General features: G+C 42.4%; 1 long non-coding RNA gene across 1 annotated transcript; it reads right to left on the bottom strand.

The window, feature by feature from the left end:
* Positions 1 to 1,855: 1,855 nt before the first annotated feature.
* On the bottom strand, positions 1,856 to 7,473 carry LOC110344983 (uncharacterized). The gene is made up of 3 exons (XR_002387994.2): positions 6,576 to 7,473; positions 5,639 to 5,721; positions 1,856 to 2,089 (listed from the first exon to the last, which is right to left on the bottom strand). It is a non-coding gene; the product is annotated as an uncharacterized LOC110344983 (long non-coding RNA).
* Between the last annotated feature and the right edge of the window lie 11,402 nt (positions 7,474 to 18,875).

Here is an 18,875-nt window from a genome sequence, read left to right as displayed (position 1 = left end):
GAGGGGTAGCAGAAGGGAAAAAAGGGAAAGGAAAAAATATGTGAAGAAGAAAAAAATGGAAACAAGGTCTTTGCAAATAGGGAAGGGTGGAGGGGGTGAAGGGAGAGCAAGGGAAGGGGAAAAAATAAGAACCAAGAGACTCATGTAATGGTACAAGATCCCAATGATGAATGTAACTGTATTTTATACCTAAAATGTACCAATAAACTTAATGGGGGAAAAAAACCCCATCCAGCTGAAGAAAAAAGAAATGGAATGGCAGTAGACTAAGGACAGTCCTGAGGCTGGGTTCTTGTTAGAACTATGGCGTGTACCCATATTCGTCCTCGCTGTGTACATAATTTAATGAATTTCTTTTGTAAATTTTCTTTCTCACCTTTTCTTTTTGAAGTGTGGTGTGCTTTGTTGAATTTACATTTTGTTTTGTGATTTGCAGAATGTTAAAATGAGATGAGATAGAACTCAAGAGAAATGGATGTCACCCAAGATCCTGAACTTGGCAATGGATGCAGTAAACCCTGTTCATTTAGGGTTGTTTCACTGTAGGGAGGAAGGAGTATTGTACATGGGATCACTGCAGGTGACAGCATGTCCCTTATGGAAGTAAAAATACAGGCGGGAGGACAGATGTGTATTTTATAAGGTCATGGGGCTGACCATTTCTAAGATTTTTTTAGAAACCTTTACATATCATAAATCAAACAGCTTTTTTATTTGTTTAAATCTCTCTTTGTGTGAGTCTTTGTGGAAGATAAGACAGACAGGCAGATTTTCTATTCCCTATCTTCTAACAGCTGAGAATGGGCTCAGGAGAAACACATGGCCACTCAGACATTCCTACACGTGAGCGCCACAGGGCTCGGGGTGGCAGCTGTGCCCAGCTGTGTCCAGAACAGTCATCACTGGCCCGGGACAGACAGTTCTGCACTGTGCTGCTGCCCTCTGGTCCCACCCAGCTTCCCCCTCCTTCAGCTTTGTGAATTGTCTGAACTTCCCTACACATTCTTGCTAAATGTCTTTTGTTTTTGTTTTGCTAAAGACAGGGAAGTGTTTTGTTTTGGTTTTTATTTTTTATTTATTTTTTTGGTACCAGGGATCAAATTCAGGACCTTGCACTTGTGAGGCTGGCGGTGGAACCACTGAGCTAAATCCCAGGCCCTGTTTTGTTTTTTAATAAGAACAGGAAGAGTTGGTTTCTCTTTCAGGCATCCAAGAAGCAAGTCAGCCTTCAAAATACAAACTCTGTTGGGCTAACTTGCTATACAACACATGAATTATTAGCTCCTTTTCATACATGAGGAAATTAAAATGCAGAAATATTAAGTAGTTTTCCAAAAATGCTAATAAGCAGAGAGCACAGAATTTGAATTTCAGCAGTTGTCTTCAAATCTATAGCTGCTGTTCTGCCTGTTTTCACTCTCCTACTCACTAATCCCATCACCGCATTACGCAGTTTCCCTAAAAGGCAGAGCAAATTCCCCCTCTGCACGGAACCCACAGCACGTGCCCCTGGGCCACAGTGCAGACCAGTGGTGACAGACCTATGACACTCACTGCAGCAGGCCCTGTGAAGGCTCATGTCACTGGTACCTTCGCTTTTGACTGGTGAGTAAGAAGCTTTCATCTCTCCTTTGTTCTCACATAGCTCACACATTTCTTTAAGGTAAGAGATAAACTTTATCTCTGAACCACAAAAAACCAAGCACACAGCAAAAGCATAGTAAACAGGGCTGGGATTTGGCTCAGGGGTTCCGCCGCCTGCCCAAGGTCCTGAGTTTGATCCCTGGTACCAAAAAAAAAGCACAGTAAACATTTGTTGACTCATTTGTCTTGTCTTCTCTTCCTCAAAGTAATTTTAATCACCTTTGTTAATCTATCTGGGTCATGAATTAATTTGGGTTGTAGTCTTAATAATAGAAATACCTTTTGTTGTTTATTATCATCCAATCCCTCAAAAAATGTCTCTCTCCAAGTTTCTATCCACCTCCCTCAAGCGGGCCCTCAGACCCCTCCGTGGGAGCAGCTCTGTCTTGTTCACCCCTTCAGGGCCTCGCCGGCAGGCTCATGGCACAGCTTTCTGCACATTCACCTTTTGGTAATGAAAGGGGTGCACCTGGTTAGAGGAGAACTTCCAAAGACTTCACCACTGCATGGGTCTACCTAGGGTTTCCGTTCCAGCTCATATATAAAGACAAGATATAAATACATAAATTGTCCATACTTTTTTCTCCACTTCTCCAAATCCAATACTCTTACCTGTTTAAGAAATCACTCCAGAAATTCAGGTCCACCTCCAACATACCTTTTCTCCCTTGATAAGATTACCCTCTTTGGTGTACAGCTTTGCTAAATATCACCCGCTTTGTATAACATCTATGTTCACTCCATAGCTCCTTCCCGTAAGATCTTCGTTTCTCTGTTACCTTTTATTGCAAAACTTACAGAGCTGTCTGTACCCTTGCTCCATCTCCTCTCTTCTCACTTCCTGTGGTCTCCAGCAATAACTTCCATTACTAGAGCCCATGGTCAGCTTTCAGGGTTCTGATCAGAATTCTGTGACACAGCCAGTCAGTCCTGTCTTTTGGGAAACCCACTGGGACTTCGTTTGCAGAACACCACAGTCTCTCTTCTGTCACCTTCACAAGTGGCTCCTCCTTGGCATCCTCCTCTAATTCTTGTCATACACCCCAGAATTCCTCAATTAGGGGTCAGCATTCACTCTTCATACATCTCTGTCTTCCTCACTCTAATACACATGACATTATACATTTGCCAAAATTTGTCAATTTATCCCCTCCTAAGTGAGTAAACTTAAATGTGCATAAATTTTAAAACATCACAAGGACATCAGGAGACCCTGAGAAGGAATGCAAACTCCAGCAAGAGAATCAATGTATGCTATAAATACATGAAACTACCTTACTGAATGGGGTGGTTGACATGTGTGAGCTAAGTAATTTTGACATGAAAGATCTCTAAGAATAAAGGCAAAAGGGATTTATACAAATATCCATAAACATTTCCTCCTTGAAACCAGTTAGGTCACCAAATGCAAGACAAGTCTGAGGAATGCCACAAACAAGAAGAGCCTGTGGGAACATGACCACTAAACACATGAAACACATGCTGGATCCTGTGTGGACTCCTGGATAGAAAAAGACAATGGGTAAAAGTGAGGGTGATCTGATAAGAATGAGTTTTAGTTAATGATGTATCACTAGTGGTTCATGAAGTAATAAGTATTATGTACCACAATTCATGAAGTACTGTATTAGTGTGCAGCCAGGAGAGCTGCATACAAGTATATGAAATTTGCAAGTGCGTGTATCATTTTCTAAAGGTTTTCTAAAAAGTGAAAATATCCTAGACCAAAACAGTGTTTTAAATATCTAATTTGAAATGCGTACCGTCAGGCAATGAGGTAGACCACCGCTCATGTTGTCATGCTAACGGCCCGCCATATTTGTTTGACTGTAGTGTATGATCAAATGCCATCCATTACCAGTGACTTCATATCCATGTGGGCAATTCCTATAATATGCTGTCTCTCTCACCTTTCTGACCTACAAAGATATTTTCCTTCACCCCACCCAGCCATCCACTGTGGAATTATCTTAGATTTTGCCATCATCAATGACAGCACACTCTCCAAAGGATCCATTGCAAATGTCCCATTCTATGCACCCTTAGGCTGTCCTTCTAGCTCACCCAGTACAGGGCTCTGACTCAAGCAGTTCCTTGCTCTGCTCTAGATCACCAAATCACCGTATCCGCCTCCTTCCCTAAGGCACTGCCACTGGCATTCCTCTTGCCAGCTTAGAGTCTCCCTCTCACCTGGCAGACTCTTAACCTCACATGTGCTCTGCTCCTGTGAATCTCATGTGCCAATTTTAACCATATTTGTCCATTTCTTACCAGCATCAATGGCTGAATATGCTGGAAAAAATAGCTCTTTTTACTTGCTGTAAAGGTATAACCCTATTCTCAAAGGAGTGCTCAAAACTCCTATTAATTCCACCACAGTTGACTAGAAATTTTAAATTTTCTACTCTCCAAATAAACTATTTTGTAATGCAACTTCCCTCCTCAAATGTCTGATGCACATGACCTTACACATATTCCTTCTCCAACCTTCACTCTGCTGCATTGACCTCTGGGCATCTTTACTTCGCTCTGGTGCTGTCATGATCAACACACTCCAGCCTTCTTTCTGCTCCCCGAACACAAGACCCGTTTCAGCCTGAATGCCCCACAAGAGTCACTGCTCTCCCCGCTGGCATGCTCTTGTCATTATCTCCACACTGCCAGGCCCGGGTGATCAGGTATCAACTTCAATGGCCCTTCCCTAGAGGACTTTAAAAAGCAGGCATTCCATCACTTTTATCACACTAGACCATTTAAATTTTCTTCATTAAGAAGGGGATCTAGAGATGGGGAGCTGGGAGGGAGGGGGCAAGGAAGTAAAAAGGGTCAAGATGTGATATGAACATAAGCTAATTCCTCATGAGGAATGTGTTTGTTATATATCTTAGACATATACTAATAAAAAAGGAAAGGAAAAAATAGTAATTTTCTTCATATCACTTATCATTACCCGATAATCTTGTGGTTCATTGTCAGTGTGTTCTCTGATCTATTTCCTGCCTCTGCAGTGTAGTCTATGAGAGCAGAGGTCTGGTTGGACTTGTTTCCCAGTATGGACAAAACAGAGCCTGGTCTGTATTAGGTTCTTTGTGAATAAACTAGTGCAGTCACTAGTGTGTTTGAAAATAATACGAGAATGTAGCATAGTTACAGATCAGATTCCTGATGAACTGGACTAAGGTAAAGCATACTAAGCAGGAAGTTCAGCTACTCCGAAGACTAGTACCTATGAAGGAAGATGGGACAAAGGGGAAGCTGACTGGGCTGAATGTACAGCAAAGGTTTCAGCCTGCAGAGAGCTGACCCTGGGTGACTATGCAGAGCTGTCCCATTTGGGGCAGAAAAGCTGGAGTTTTGAGTCCTGTCTCCCTTCTGTATGGACCAATTGCAGGATGCAGCCCTGGGAAGGGAGGTGAGCTGAGCCACAGTCCTGTTTCCACCAGGGCTGTTCCCAGGGAGGCTTCAGGGAGAGAGCTGAGAGCCATGAGCCAGCTGCAGAGCAGGCCCATCTCTCCAGAGAAAGAGCTTGCACACAGAGCATCCTTGCCTGTGTCCTGAGAGCAGCTCGCCCCAATTCTGGAAGGCCCTTTCCTTGAGGAAACTTGCAAGACAAAACAAACAGAACAGCTGTGTCCTTTCTGCTGCAGTCCTCAGAGTAGCCCTAGTGTCTTCTCCTGTTATGCATTCTAGATTCTCCTCTCAGTACCTCTTGGCCTCTCCGCCCTGCCTGGAGGCATTCACCACACTCTCAGGTTCTAGGTTTCTGAATCTCTGCTAATTACATTGCACTCTGTTCACACCTGCTACCGAGCTAGGCAACGGAGCACTCAAAGGCAACCGAGTGGGTCACTGGCCTGCTGAGCACTTCCCTCCCTGCCGCACTGTGTAGCAGCAGCCTTGCCTCCTTCTGCCAAGTTGTCCGGCTACGTCACTCCTGCCAGTCGCTGGTCTCCGGCAAGAGGAGCCCGGAGTGCCTGGAGCAGCCACAGCTTACCGTTCAGTGGGAGTTGTACCGAGTGCTTTGTTGGACACATTCCGTCTTTGTGAACAAGTGCTTTAACTCCATGGCGCCCAGAGCTGTGGGGACAGGAAATTCAAATTCCCAAAGTTAATCCTGGGCAGTGATGACAAGCCGAGCCATCCGTACTTCTATCTCTTGGTTTCCAGTCCGTGCTCAAGGTCAAAGCACAGAACGGAGGCTGTGAGCTGTGCCCTGCACAGCGTCATGAGCACGTAGATGGCCATGTGAAGGACAGTGACCTTTGCTCGCGGAGCGTCATCTTGGTGGTGGTCCCTCAGCGGGAACAGCCACAGTGTGGCCTGTCATTCTCCCAGATGGGTGCTGAGACATGTCCGGGACCAGTGGGTGCTGGGTCACGAGCTCGCCACCTCACCTTACCCTAAAATGAGCTCCTCATTCTTCTCGGATGTTAAGGGATTCCACTGTTTATGGATAAACCCTCTGTAAGCCTTCGGATAGTGGTGCTGACCATCTTAGTTCAGGACACTGTAAAAAATTACCATGGCCTCAGTGGCTTGAACAGTAAACATTTATTTCCCAGATTCTGGAGCCTGGAAAACCCATCATTAAAGCACCAGTAGATCGGGAGTCTAGTGAGGCCTGCTTCTTGGTTTGCAGATACCCTGTCTGCTTGTGATATCCTCACATGGCAGGCAGTAGAGGCAGGAAGCACACTGTTGTGTTTCTTCTTACAGGGGCGCTAATTTCACTCATGAGGGCTCGATCCTCAGGACCTAGTAACCTTCCAAGGGCCACACCTCCTAATATTATTACCTTAGGGTTAGAACCTCAACACATGAATTTTAAGGGTGTTCAAACATTTAATCTATAGCCCCACCTGAGTTCCCATTGGTAGAAAAGGAAAACCTACCCAGAGCAGCTGTCTATTCCAGTGAAGATGAATTCTTACCTTGGTGGGGAATGAGAAGTCCAATGTAATCCACTTATCATCAAGTGTCCTATCATGTGCTTGGTGTTGGCCCTGTGATAGGGTGCTTGGCTACAGAACTAGTTGGATCAGCCTCGATGACAAGGATTTTAAGCTCTTAAACCCATGTGTGGCCTCCATCTCTGCCACCATAGCCACATTAATGGTGAGCCCATTGTACCAGCCTTGGAATGGCTGATGAAAGAAGCTGATGATAAACAGAACACACCACTGTGGCTCCTTGATCATTTAGTGCCTCTTCTAGCTGGATGCTCTTGGGTAGACATTAATATTCAATACAAAGATCTTCACAATCTTGCCCATTCACAAATTAAATTTGTACCCAACTGTCTCTACCTTAGCCCTCCCTGTCTCCAGAGTCCTTTGGCTCCTAACCAACTAGGTAACATATTACAACCACCTGCCTCCTAAGGATACAAGTGGAAAGCTCTATCCATTTAGAGGGTTTATCCTGACTGCTTGTAATCAAAGCCACCCTGAGTGAGGCTGAAATCTAAGTTCTGTGTATTGTCGGCTGGACCCATTGTAATGGTTGATTTTGTGTGCCAATTTGACTAAGGACTAAGGAGTACCTAGAAACATTGAAAAGCATTGTTCTGAGTATGCCTGTGAGATGTTTCTTGAGGAGGTCAGCATGCGAGTCTGGGTGGGCTGGATGTGACCCAGACTTGCCCTCCATGTGAGCAGGCAACATCACTCACATGGCAGTCCAGAGAGCACACATGCAGAAAGAGAGCTAATCTTTCCTCTTAAGCCTGGGACAGGCTTATCTCCTATCTGCCTAGGACATCAAAGTTCAGGCTCTCTGGCCTTTGGACCACTGGACTTGTAACAGCAATCCTTCTGCAAGTTCTCAGGCTTTGGGCCTTAAACAGAGTTACCCCAGGCTTCCCTGCACCATGCTACCAGAATTCTAAGTGAGCTGTCACAATTGTCTCCCTGGAGAACTCCGACTGACACGCCCACATAGTACACCAACCCTTCTGTTGATCAGTCCTTGGTCCCTCCCCATCAGGCAATCATGAGCAATGCTCACACCCACAACCCACAAGGCCTCAGATGGGCATTGAAGGACAGCTGCTGGTAGGTAACACAGGGCTCTGAGTCACCTGCTCATGCTGTTCTCTCTTTCTCTCCAGTCCTGCTCTTACCTGGTCCCAGACAAACCACTTCTGTCTGAATGATGGATTCTGCAGAGCCCTTAGGCCTGCCTTGGTGGGTCTAATATAATGCACATCATAATGGAGAGTCATGTTTCTGGTTTCTGCTGGGGAAATGTTTTGTTATGCAATTATTTCTCTACCCTGGATAGCATGGATCCCTAGGTGGACACATGGCAATTCTTCTACTGGGGCCTGTAGTAAATTCACACAACTGTAGTTTCTCACCATGGAATCCACCATTGCCATACACCGTGCTATACTCTACGTGCCCAGTGGCAGAGCCCACAGGCCAGTCCAGACCTTCTGTGCAGCCTTTGCCTGTAGTAGAAACCACTCAAATTGCAGCTGGAGGCTTTTGGTGTCAATGAAGCATATGGGCCACAGCAGTGTTCCTATGTGTGTAATATTGTTCCCCAAAACAGAAAAGGGGTGATGGGGTGGAAGTGGTGGAGTGAAGGCTGATGGCAAATCACGGCCCCTCCAGGACTGGAACATAGACATCTGGACAGTAGCAGCTTACCAAAGAGAAAGAAGAGCTCTGGGAGTCATAACAGAGCAGACAGCAGAGCTAGAAATCACAGAGAATGTGGAGAACTAAAGACAGCACAGAGAAACGGGCAAAGGGAGGTGGAGCACACCGCTGTTCTCCAGCAAGGGGCCGCTGTCTCCATACACACAGTGCAAGCCCCCCGAAGGAAGAAACAATAGGCCAGCAGCACTAGCCCCGAGCAAAGCCCAGTTATTGTAAGCTGCAAATACCATGTGGGGCTTCACTCTGAGAGTGATTCCTCCCTCCCAGCAGGCTAGTGCTGGAGAAGAAATCCACACAGTGGAGAAATGGATAAAGAAAGTGTGCTATCCATACACAATATAGTATGACTGAGCCATACAATCGGACACATAAAGTTAAAAAGCTCATGATTTTTCTCATATGAGAAAACACACTAAACATGATTTAAGGAGCAAAATAAAAGATAAATAATAGAAACAGGGAGGTAGGCTCTGTGGAGCTGAGAAGGGGCTCAGGGAAGGAGGGGATTTGGGGCAGGGAAAGGGAAATACTACAAAGTTTCAAGACACGAGACATGCTTATGTATCACTTCCCCATCATGAATGCATTTGTTATGCATGGCAAACATACACTAACAAAAATTCAAAGGCACTGTGCTATGGTTGGTTTAGATGTCCCCAAAGCCTCATGCAGTTGAGGCCGGGCTTTCTCTCTCAGAGGCAGTAGAATCTGGAATGTGATCCTGGGGTTAAGGAAGTGTGATTACTAAACCACTACATGTGAGTGATTAGTTTGCCACCACCCTAATCCTGGCAGTCTGAATAGAAAAAGGGTCAGAAAGATGCTGGTAACTCACTCATTACCTTTGCTGCTTTGTGTGTGCCGTGTTGTTTCTCCTCTGTGAAACCTGTTTGTCATCCTGGTCTTGGAGCCAGCCGATTATGGACTGAAACCTCTACGAACTGTAAGCCAAACAAATCCCTTCCCATTTAACTTTTGGTGCCAGGTATTTTGTTTCAGCAATGAGAGAAAAGTTACTAACACACACTAAAGGGGAAAATATAGCCATTAGACTTTTTTCTTTGTGGTTGCTTTGGAGAAGATCCTCTGACTTTTCCAGGCCATGGGACCCCTACAAATATCACTGATGTTTCAACTGCTGGATTTTCATAGGATTTATCTCCTAGGCTTTGGAGCACATACAAGTTACTAAGAAATGCAAACTACTTGCCACTTCCTGTTTATTTGGTCAAATTAGCTATGGTGTCATTAATACAATAAATGGTCCGGGTTTTTTTGCTCATTATGACAGCGGAGATGAATTAGCCTCATCTTTGGGCAAACTTGTGAGCATCTACAGTTATGTATCCCAGAGAATATAAATGACACTGATCCTTGCTTTCTGTAAGGTTGGAAATGACCACTTTTGGCAGATGAATGGGTACATTTTATGTTCTGAGGTCACAATTTGCTTTATCACAGATACATCCACATACCAGATACAAATGGAACTACAAACTGGGTAAATTTGTGATAGCCATCTTCCAGGATCTGACCACCTTTGGTAAGGGCGAGGCTGATGGAGTCAATGTAAGGGTCTCCACTCCTCAAAATTAAAAAAAAAGTTAAAGCAGTTGGAGGTGGAGCTGGGGTTGGTAGACCTCTTGCTTACCACAAGAAACATTGTGTTTAATGACCTAGTACTGCAAAATAAAAAGTTTTTTTCCTGGAGGGAACATAATTCTAACCATAACATGAGGGAATTGTTAGAGAGAAGGATTTAACTGGCCATAGCTCCTAACTGTACTTCCCATATGCCCCACTCCATGTATTTCAAAAGATAGTATTTTTTTTACTTTTTTAAAAAATTAATTTTATTGGTACATTTTAGGTATGCAATATAATGATGTTCATCATTGGAAATTTGCACCTCTATTTAATCCCTCTTGGTTCTTATTTTTCCCCCTTCCCCTACCCTCCATTCAACACCTCCATCCCTCCTTATTTACAAAGACTTTGCTTCCATTTTTTCATTTTATCATATTAATTCCATTCCCTTCTTTCCTTTCCCCTACCCCTCCCACTTCCCCTTCCCCTTTGCCCATTTTCTTCCTATTTCACATTATCTATTATATCTTTTAGTCCTTATTTACACTTTCAGTTTCTCACACCAGAGAAACTATTCAGTATTTATACATGTGTGTTGTATTAATTTCACTTAAGAGTATGTCCTCAATATGCATCCACTTAGCAATAAATGTCTCTAATTTCTCATTTTTTATGGCTGAGTAGTACTCCATTTTATTTTTAAAAAACCACAAACTTTCTTTATCCAGTCTTCAGTTAATGGGCAATTGGGCTGCTTCCAAGTTTTAGCCATTACAAACTGTGCTGCTATGAACATGGGTGTGTATATGTCACGGTGGTATGATTCTTTTAATTCTTTGGGGAAGATCCCCAGCAGGGGAATAGCTGGGTCAAATGGGACTTCCAGTCCTAGTTCTCTGAGGTATCTCCATACTGATTTCCACAGTGGTTGCACCAGTCTGCACTCCCACCAGCAGTGGAGCAGGGTTCCTCTTTCCCCACAGCCCCGCCAGCATTTGTTATTGGTTGATTTCATGATAGCAGCCATTCTTTCTGGAGTGAGGTGGAATCTCAGTGTTGTTTTCATCTGCATCTCTTGAATGACCAGTGATGCTGAACATTTTTTCATATGTTTATTTGCCATTCCTACTTCTTTGTCTGAGAAATATCTGTTCATTTCAGATGCCCATTTTTGGATTGGGTCTTTAAATTTGGGAAGTCTGATCTTTTTAAGTTCTTTATAGATTCTAGATAGTAGACATTTGTCTGAGGAACAGCAGGTGAAAATTTGTTCCCACATTGTGGGCTGTCTCTTCACACTGCTGGTGGTTCCTCTTGCTGTGCAGAAGCTTTATAATAAGAAGATATCCTGCTTGTTGATACTTTGTGCTTGTTCCCTTGCTACTGAGGATTTGTTCATAAAGTCTTTGCCTATCCCAAGGTCTTCAAGAGTTCTACCTAACCTACCTTCTAGCAGATTTAGTGTTCTGCTTTAATATTTACATCTTGGATACATTTCAATTGTAGTTTAGTGCATGCTGAGAGATATGGGTCTAGTTTTATCTTTGGCAAGTTGAAACCCAGTTTTTCCAGCACCATTTATTAAAGATACTATCTTTCTTCCAGTGAGGCTGTTTCGCTCCTTTGTCAAAGATGAGGTGGCTGAATATGTGTGGAGTTATGTCTGCATCTTCTAGTCTGTTCCGTTGATCCTCAGGTCTGTTTCTTTTCCAGTACCATGCTGTTTTTATCACAGTAGCTTTGTAGTACACTTTCAAGTTGGGGGTTATGATACTCCCTGCCATGTCTCTATTGCCTAGAATTGCTTTTGCCATCCTAGGTCTCTTCTTGTTCCAAATGAATTTTTGGATTGTTTTCTCAAGGTCTGTGAAGTATTCTGCTGCAATTTCAATTGGGATTGCACTGAATCTATATAGCAGTTTTGGAAATATGGCCATTTTCATTATGTTGATTCTTCCTACCCAGGAGCAAGGAATGTCTTTCCATTTTCTGATCTCATCTTCAATCTCTCTTTTCAGAGTGCCATAGTTTTCAGAGAAGAGGTCTTTGATTTCTTTTGTTAGGTTGATTCCTAGGTATTTCAGTTTTTTGGATGCTATTGTGAAAGGAATTGTTTGCCCTATTTCTCTCTCAGTGAGTCTGTTGTTTATGTAGAGGAAAGCTATTGATTTTTGTGTGTTGACCTTGTAACCAGCAACTTGACTGAATTTGGCTATCAAGCCTAGAAGACTTTTGGTGGAGTTCTTGGGCTCTTCTATATAGAGTATCATGTCATCTGCAAATAATGACAGTTTGACTTCTTCATTTCCTATCTTTATTCCTTTTATTTCTTTCTCTTGTCTAATTGCTGTGGCTAATGTTTCCAAAACTATATGGAACAGGAGTGGTGATAGTGGATACCCTTGTCTTGTTCCTGATGTTAGTGTGAAAAATTTCAGTTTATGACCATTTGGTATGATATTGGCTGTTAGATTTTCATAGATGGCTTTTATCACATTGAGGTAGAGATTGTCTATTCTAATTTTTTGTAGGGTTTTTATCATAAATGCATGTTGGATTTTGTCATATGCTTTTTCTGCATCTATTGAGATGATCATATGTTTTTTGTCCTTGACTCTATTGATATAGTGTATTACATGTACTGATTTGCATATGTTGAACCATCCCTGCATCCCTGGGATGAATCCCACTTGGTCAGGGTGTATGATCTTCTTGATGATCTTCTGCATTCTATTTGCCAGTATCTTGTTAAGGATTTTTGCGTCTATGTTCATTAGTGAGATTGGCCTATAGTTCTCTTTTGAGGTTGGGTCTTTCGCTGCTTTGGGGATCAAGGTGATGCTTCCAGGAATGAATTTGGAAGCATTGCTTCCCTTTCAATTTCAGTGAAGAGTTTAAACAGTAGTGGCAGTAGTTCCTCTCTAAATGTCTTGTAGAATTCAGAGGTGAAGCCATCAGGACCTGGGCTTTTCTTAGTTGGTAAGGTTTTAACTATGTTTTCAATTTCATTTGATTGATATTGGGTTGTTTAGAATTTTTAGGTCTTCTTCGTTCAACTTTGGTAATTCATATGTATCTAGGAATCTGTCCACTTCTGTGTTTTCCATCTTATTGGTGTATAGGCTCTGGAAGTAGGTATTGATGGTCCTCTGGATTTCTACTGGGTCCATTGTAATTTCACCCTTTTCATTCCTAATTGCATGGATTTGGGCCTTTTCTTTCCTTTTTCTGATAAGGTTGGCTAAGAGTTTGTCAATTTTGTTGATTCTTTTGAAGAACCAACTCTTGGCTTCATTAATTTTTTGTATCAGTCTCTTAGTCTCCATTGCATTGATTTCTGCCCTGATCTTTATAATTTCTTCCCTTGTATGAACTTTGGGTTTGTCCTGCTCTTCTTTTTCTAGAAGCTTGAGGTTCAGCATCAGGTTGTTTATTTGGGCTTGCTCTCTTTTCCTAATATGAGGATTCACTACTATGAATTTCCCTCATAAGACTGCTTTCATTGAGTCCCATAGATTCCGATATGTTGTATTGTCATTGTCATTTAATTGTAGGAACTGTCTGATTTCTTCTTTAATTTCCTCTGTGCCCCATTGGTTATTCAGAAGTGTGTTGTTCATTTTCCATGTGTTTATGAAATTCTTGTGGTTTCTTTTGGTATTCGTCTCCAATTTCATCGCATTATGGTCTAATAATATACAGGGGATAACTTCAATTGCTTTGCACTTACTTAAACAAGTTCTATGAGTGAGGATGTGTTCTATTTTGGAGAATGACCCATATGCAGCTGAAAAGAATGTGTATTCTGATTTTGTGGGGTGGAACACTCTGTAAACATCTGTTAAGCTCATTTATTCAACAGTTTGATTGAGTTCTATTATTTTGTTGCTTGTTTTCTGTCTAGTTGATCTATCTATTTGTGACAGTGGGGTATTGAGGTCCCCCACTAATATTGCAGTAGTGCTTATTTGATTTTTCATGTCCATTAGTATTTGTTTTATCTAGTTGGGCATACTAGTGTTTGGTGCCTATATATTTATGATTGTCATCTCTTCCTCTTGGATGTAGTGTCCTTCTTTGTGTCTCTTAATCAATGTTGGTTTGAATTCCACTTGATCTGCAAAAAGGATAGGCTACTCCTGCTTTTTTTCAGGTTCCTGTCCCATGGAGGACTGTTTTCTATCCTTTAACTTTCAGTCTATGGGTTTCTTTTTTATTAAATATGTTTCTTGTATGCAGCGTATTGTTGGATCTTGCTTCTTGACCCATTCTGCCAGTCTATTTCTTTTGATTGGTGAATTGAGACCATTAACATTGATAGTTATAACTGATACATATTGACTTATCATTGTCATGACTTTTTCTTTTTGTTGGATTTTCCCCCTTTTGTTTAATTTCTTGTCAAGCCAGATAGATTCATTCTGCTGGGCCTCCTGGTGTTGTGATCCTCATTGAAGAGACAGTATTTTTATTTGATTTTTATATTGGGGTTCTGTCCAAGTTTTCTTTTGAAGAATGAGGTCCTAATAATAAAAATTATTGGACCAGATAAACTTCCCATGTTCACTAATACAATATTTTAATAATTCAGGACCTGGGATCATATGACCCAATTCAAATCCCAGTTTACCTAATTATTGCTGTGCAATTCTGAGTCACCTAATTCCTCTACAACTAAATTTCTTACTTGTGAGATACCCAGTGCCTACTTCAGAGGGTTGTTGTAACATTGCATGAGGTTATCTGAGTAAAATTCTTAGTACTACAGCCAGCTGACAAGAGAGCTTGAAAGTGTTAGCTCTTACATTTTATCTCAAAATATTGAAATGTCTGGTTCACAGGAACAGGCTGCAGGGGAGGCTCACATGTATAGGCAGTTGAGACTCAAGTAAGTTCAGGTGTGAGCTAGAAACCGACTCAGATGAACCCAGGATAGGAGAGAATCCAGAGTCCTTGAGCCATGGGCCACAGACAGTGCGCACTAAGAGACACCATGTAACCCCATAAACATCTGGAAAGGAGTTAAGGTTAAGCAGGAAATCACTCTTGATCCCCAGGAAGGAAGTGAGGAAAGCAGGTAAGTGAGGAATGAGGTCAGCACTAGACTGGGCACTCTCCACAGACAGGCTGAGGAGTTCTCTTGTGTAAACACAAAGGTGCGGTCTGAAGTGTCTGCAGGAAAAATGGTTTAAGAAGAGAAGAGATCCAAGGAGAGGGGCTGCACAAGGTGCATCATCGGCTCAGGGTCTGCACCACGGCAGTGAGTCCAAAGCAAAAGATTCACACAGGAATCAAGAAAGATAAGTGCAAAACGCAGGCTGGGCCTGGGAATTTCGGACTTTCTTTGCTCTTGAATACTTTTTCAAATGAAGTTATATTGGAAACCGTCCACTCTGTTCATCTGCCTGTGATCTGTGGTTGTTTCCAGATCACAAGGCCACAATCCACTCCAAGAGGCTGGCGCAGCTGAAAAGCTACTCATGGAAGCTTACCTACCCCAGCTCTAAGCGACTGAAAGGTGCCACCATATTTCTTATTTCAGAGTAACATACAGCAATGACAGGACACTGTGCTTAAAGTCTTTCTTAATAAAATACAAGTCAGAGACAAGGAAAATAAATGTTGAGCTTTTTATTTAGAAGTAACAGCAGAATTTTCTTCAGAGGTTCTGTAGATATCTGCCTTTGGAGGTCATTTATTTATTGGCCCAAAGAAGTTGCTGCCATGAAGGGATCATCTTAATTGAGAAACAGAAGCTGTGTAGAGAATGGCCTTCACTGAGGAAAGCAATGGCCCTCGGTGACTTGGTGCGACTCCTGTGTTCTGTGCTGGAAGCTCAGGAGCCTTAGGCATCCGTTACTAACCTGGCACCTTCGTCCTCCCTCTGCTGCTTCTGAAAGTCAAGCTGGGAGCTGGCCTGAATCAGGCCGTGCTAACACAAACAAAGGGTTTTCCTTGAGAGTCTCTAGGCAAAGCAGGATGAGTTATGTGACAAGGCTAGGCAGGTAATTCTGGGTTTCGTCTGCCCAAGTTCTTCCTGACACCACCAACCAGGATGCAGTTAACCCTAAAGACAGATGCTGCCGAAGGGGATTGGATTCCTTTTCTAAACACAGAATTCATTTACTGAAACGTGAATAAAACTGTCAAAATTAGTTTGGACTTTGTTTTCTTTAAATCTTCCACCTATGATTAAAAACAAAAGCGAGAGAACATCATCAAAAAAATCTAAATATGATTAACCAACTGCAATTTATATTTTCTCTAATCCCTAGGTTGTACAAAGAAAAACTCGTGTTCTCTCATATAATCTAGAAACTAGAATAACTTAAAGTTAAAGTTAACACGCTCTAAGACATTATAAAATGATAAGGCACAGGAAATCCACTGTTCACAAACAAATATAATTGTGTACTAAAGGAAATAAAAAGATGAAAATTGACTTCCTATCCCTCAGGACCTCAGGTTGTGACCTTTTTGGAAATAGAGTTGCTGCAGAGGAATTAGTTAAGATAAGGTAAAACTGGAGTGAGTTGTCCCATTAGTCCAACAGGACTGGTTCATTCCCAAAGAGGAGAATCTGGAGACACACGTGCATGTAGAGAAAACTCCATGAGAGTGAGAACACTCAGGAGGGTGTCTGACCAAACCAAGGTATACAAACACGGCCAGCAAAGCCCCAGAAGATCTTCCTACATCCCTGTTGTGGTTTAGATAGCCGGTGCTCCTCAAAACTAACATAGTGAGGGATTGATTCCCCCATGCAGCAGCATTCAGAGGGGTGCTGGCCTCACTGATGGACTGACCCACTAGTGAGTCCACAGTTGGGAGGAGGGGACCCACTGCCTGGGGCCAAACGAGCCCCTTCCCCTTTGCTGGCTCATCCTGGTTCTCTCCGCTTCCTGGCTGCCATGAGGTGAGCAGATTTCATCTCCCATGTCCTTCCTCCGTGATGTTTCTGCCTTAGAGTCATCTACACATGGTCTGAAACTGAGCCAAAATAATTTTTCTTCTTTTAAGTTATATATGCCAAGTAGTTTGTCCCAGAAATGGAACCCCCAGAAGGAACCAACGTGGTGGACACTTGATCTTAGATTTTAGCCTCCAGGACTGTGAGGCAATACATTTCTGTTGTTTAAGCCACTCAGTTTATGGTCTTTTATTATAACAGCTAGCACACATAATAGCAATTAAATTTTGCTGCTAGGTTGTGCGTGTGTGTGTGTGTGTGTGTGTGTGTGTGTGTGATATTCTCAACAGCCCTTCCCCAGTCTCTTCCTCCTTGGTGTCTTTCCCTAAAATTGCAACTCTCAACACCTGTATTTTCTGCTTTATTTTATCTACCTGCAATTACCAATACCAAATATACTATATATTCTGCTCATTTAAGTTTTCCATTGCTTTTCCCCATCACACTGTAATGTTTGTGAAAGTAGTTATTTTATTTTCTCTCCTCTATGTTTCATGTACTTAGAGCAGTGTCACAGGGTAGGCATTCAATGAATATTCTGTGTACAATTAAGTGAACTGAAACAGATTAGGAAGAAAGAAATATATCATAATGGCATAATGTTAAAAATAGTTTTCTCTGGGTAGCGAAATTTTGTTGAATTAGTTTTTACATTTTCAAAAATCTGGATGTATTATCCTTACAATCAGAGAAAACTGTTGTCCAGTGTGTTTAGCCCATAGTCGCTGACTCCAAGGCAGAAGCATCATGGCAGAAGGGTGTGGTGGGGAAAGATGTCCACCTCCTGGCAGCCAGAAAGCAGAGAGAGAGTCAGAGAGGAAGGGGCCGAGGACAGTGTCCTCAGGGTTGCAGCCCTCCTTTCAATTAGGCCTTTCCCCCAGGTGCCATCACCTGCTAATAAGGCCACCAAACTATGATCTCATGATGGATGAGTCCACAGATGAAGGGAGAGCCCCATGATCCAGTCACCTCCCCAAAGCCCACCTCTGAACATGTGAGCCTTTGGGGCATGTGTTTGATCCAAACCCTAAGAATCAGCTTCCATGAGCCTCGCAAATATACTGGGATCCAGGAACCAGAGCTCAAAGAAGCTGGCAGGCCTTGCCGTGACTGGCATGCAGGTGGTGGAGCAGAGTCAGGCATACACCTCAGTTACCAGACTAAGAAGAAAAGCTCATTTAAAGGTAATGAGAATGTAAGTCTACATTAATGATTTTTTATTTTTCTTAAGACACTAATCATTTTATTATTTTAAACTTTGTGTGTTTGTATGTGTGTGAGTAGAAGTCAGATGTGACAAAAAGCTAAAAATAGCAATCCATTGCCTTTCTCTCATGGAATTAAATCATTTATGCCAAAGGTTGCAATTTTCTGAATTTTTGCATGAAATTCATATATAGATTTTACCTAGAAAAATTCAAGGAACAAGAATTTAAAGAGAAAATTTGTTACTATGTTCCAAAAATGGAACACTAGGTATAAAAGGATTAAGATTTCTATGTACTTGCACCAGTGCCACACAAGGAATGTGTCTCCTTCCATACTGAGACCACTCAGAATTTCCCAGTCACATCGAGTCTTGCCAGTGAAAAAGATGGAGTTCACTTTTATTTTCTTTGCTAAATGAATATGCTTGGCTTCCATATTACAGTAAATTATCCTTTAGGAAGCAATGACCAGTAAGAATGCATGGTTAAACATCTTTATGGGGGGCCCGTTTTCTTCCTCCTGTAATTGTCATAATCGACCAGAAACAATGTATTATTCCGTGTAACTCCCGGCTGTCTCACAGATGGATGGGATAACACGTCTCTGTTTCCTCCAGCCCCAGCCTCAATCCCTACTCCTGTTTGCCCACTCTCTCCACATCCAGTGATTATCACTTGGTAATGTATCTGAGCATGCACACCACGGCTAGCAGGGCTGCTCGCGTTCCCTGGCCAGATATGTGTATTGGCTGATGTCATAAACAGTAAATCCTTTATGCTGAAAGGCTGTTCGTTTTCACA

Source organism: Heterocephalus glaber, unplaced genomic scaffold (genome assembly GCF_053883595.1).
Source record: "Heterocephalus glaber isolate CG9 unplaced genomic scaffold, H.glaber_assembly_v1.0 deba00001550, whole genome shotgun sequence".
NCBI classification, from domain to species: Eukaryota; Metazoa; Chordata; class Mammalia; order Rodentia; family Bathyergidae; genus Heterocephalus; species Heterocephalus glaber.
This window is presented reverse-complemented; position numbering and strand designations above follow the sequence as displayed.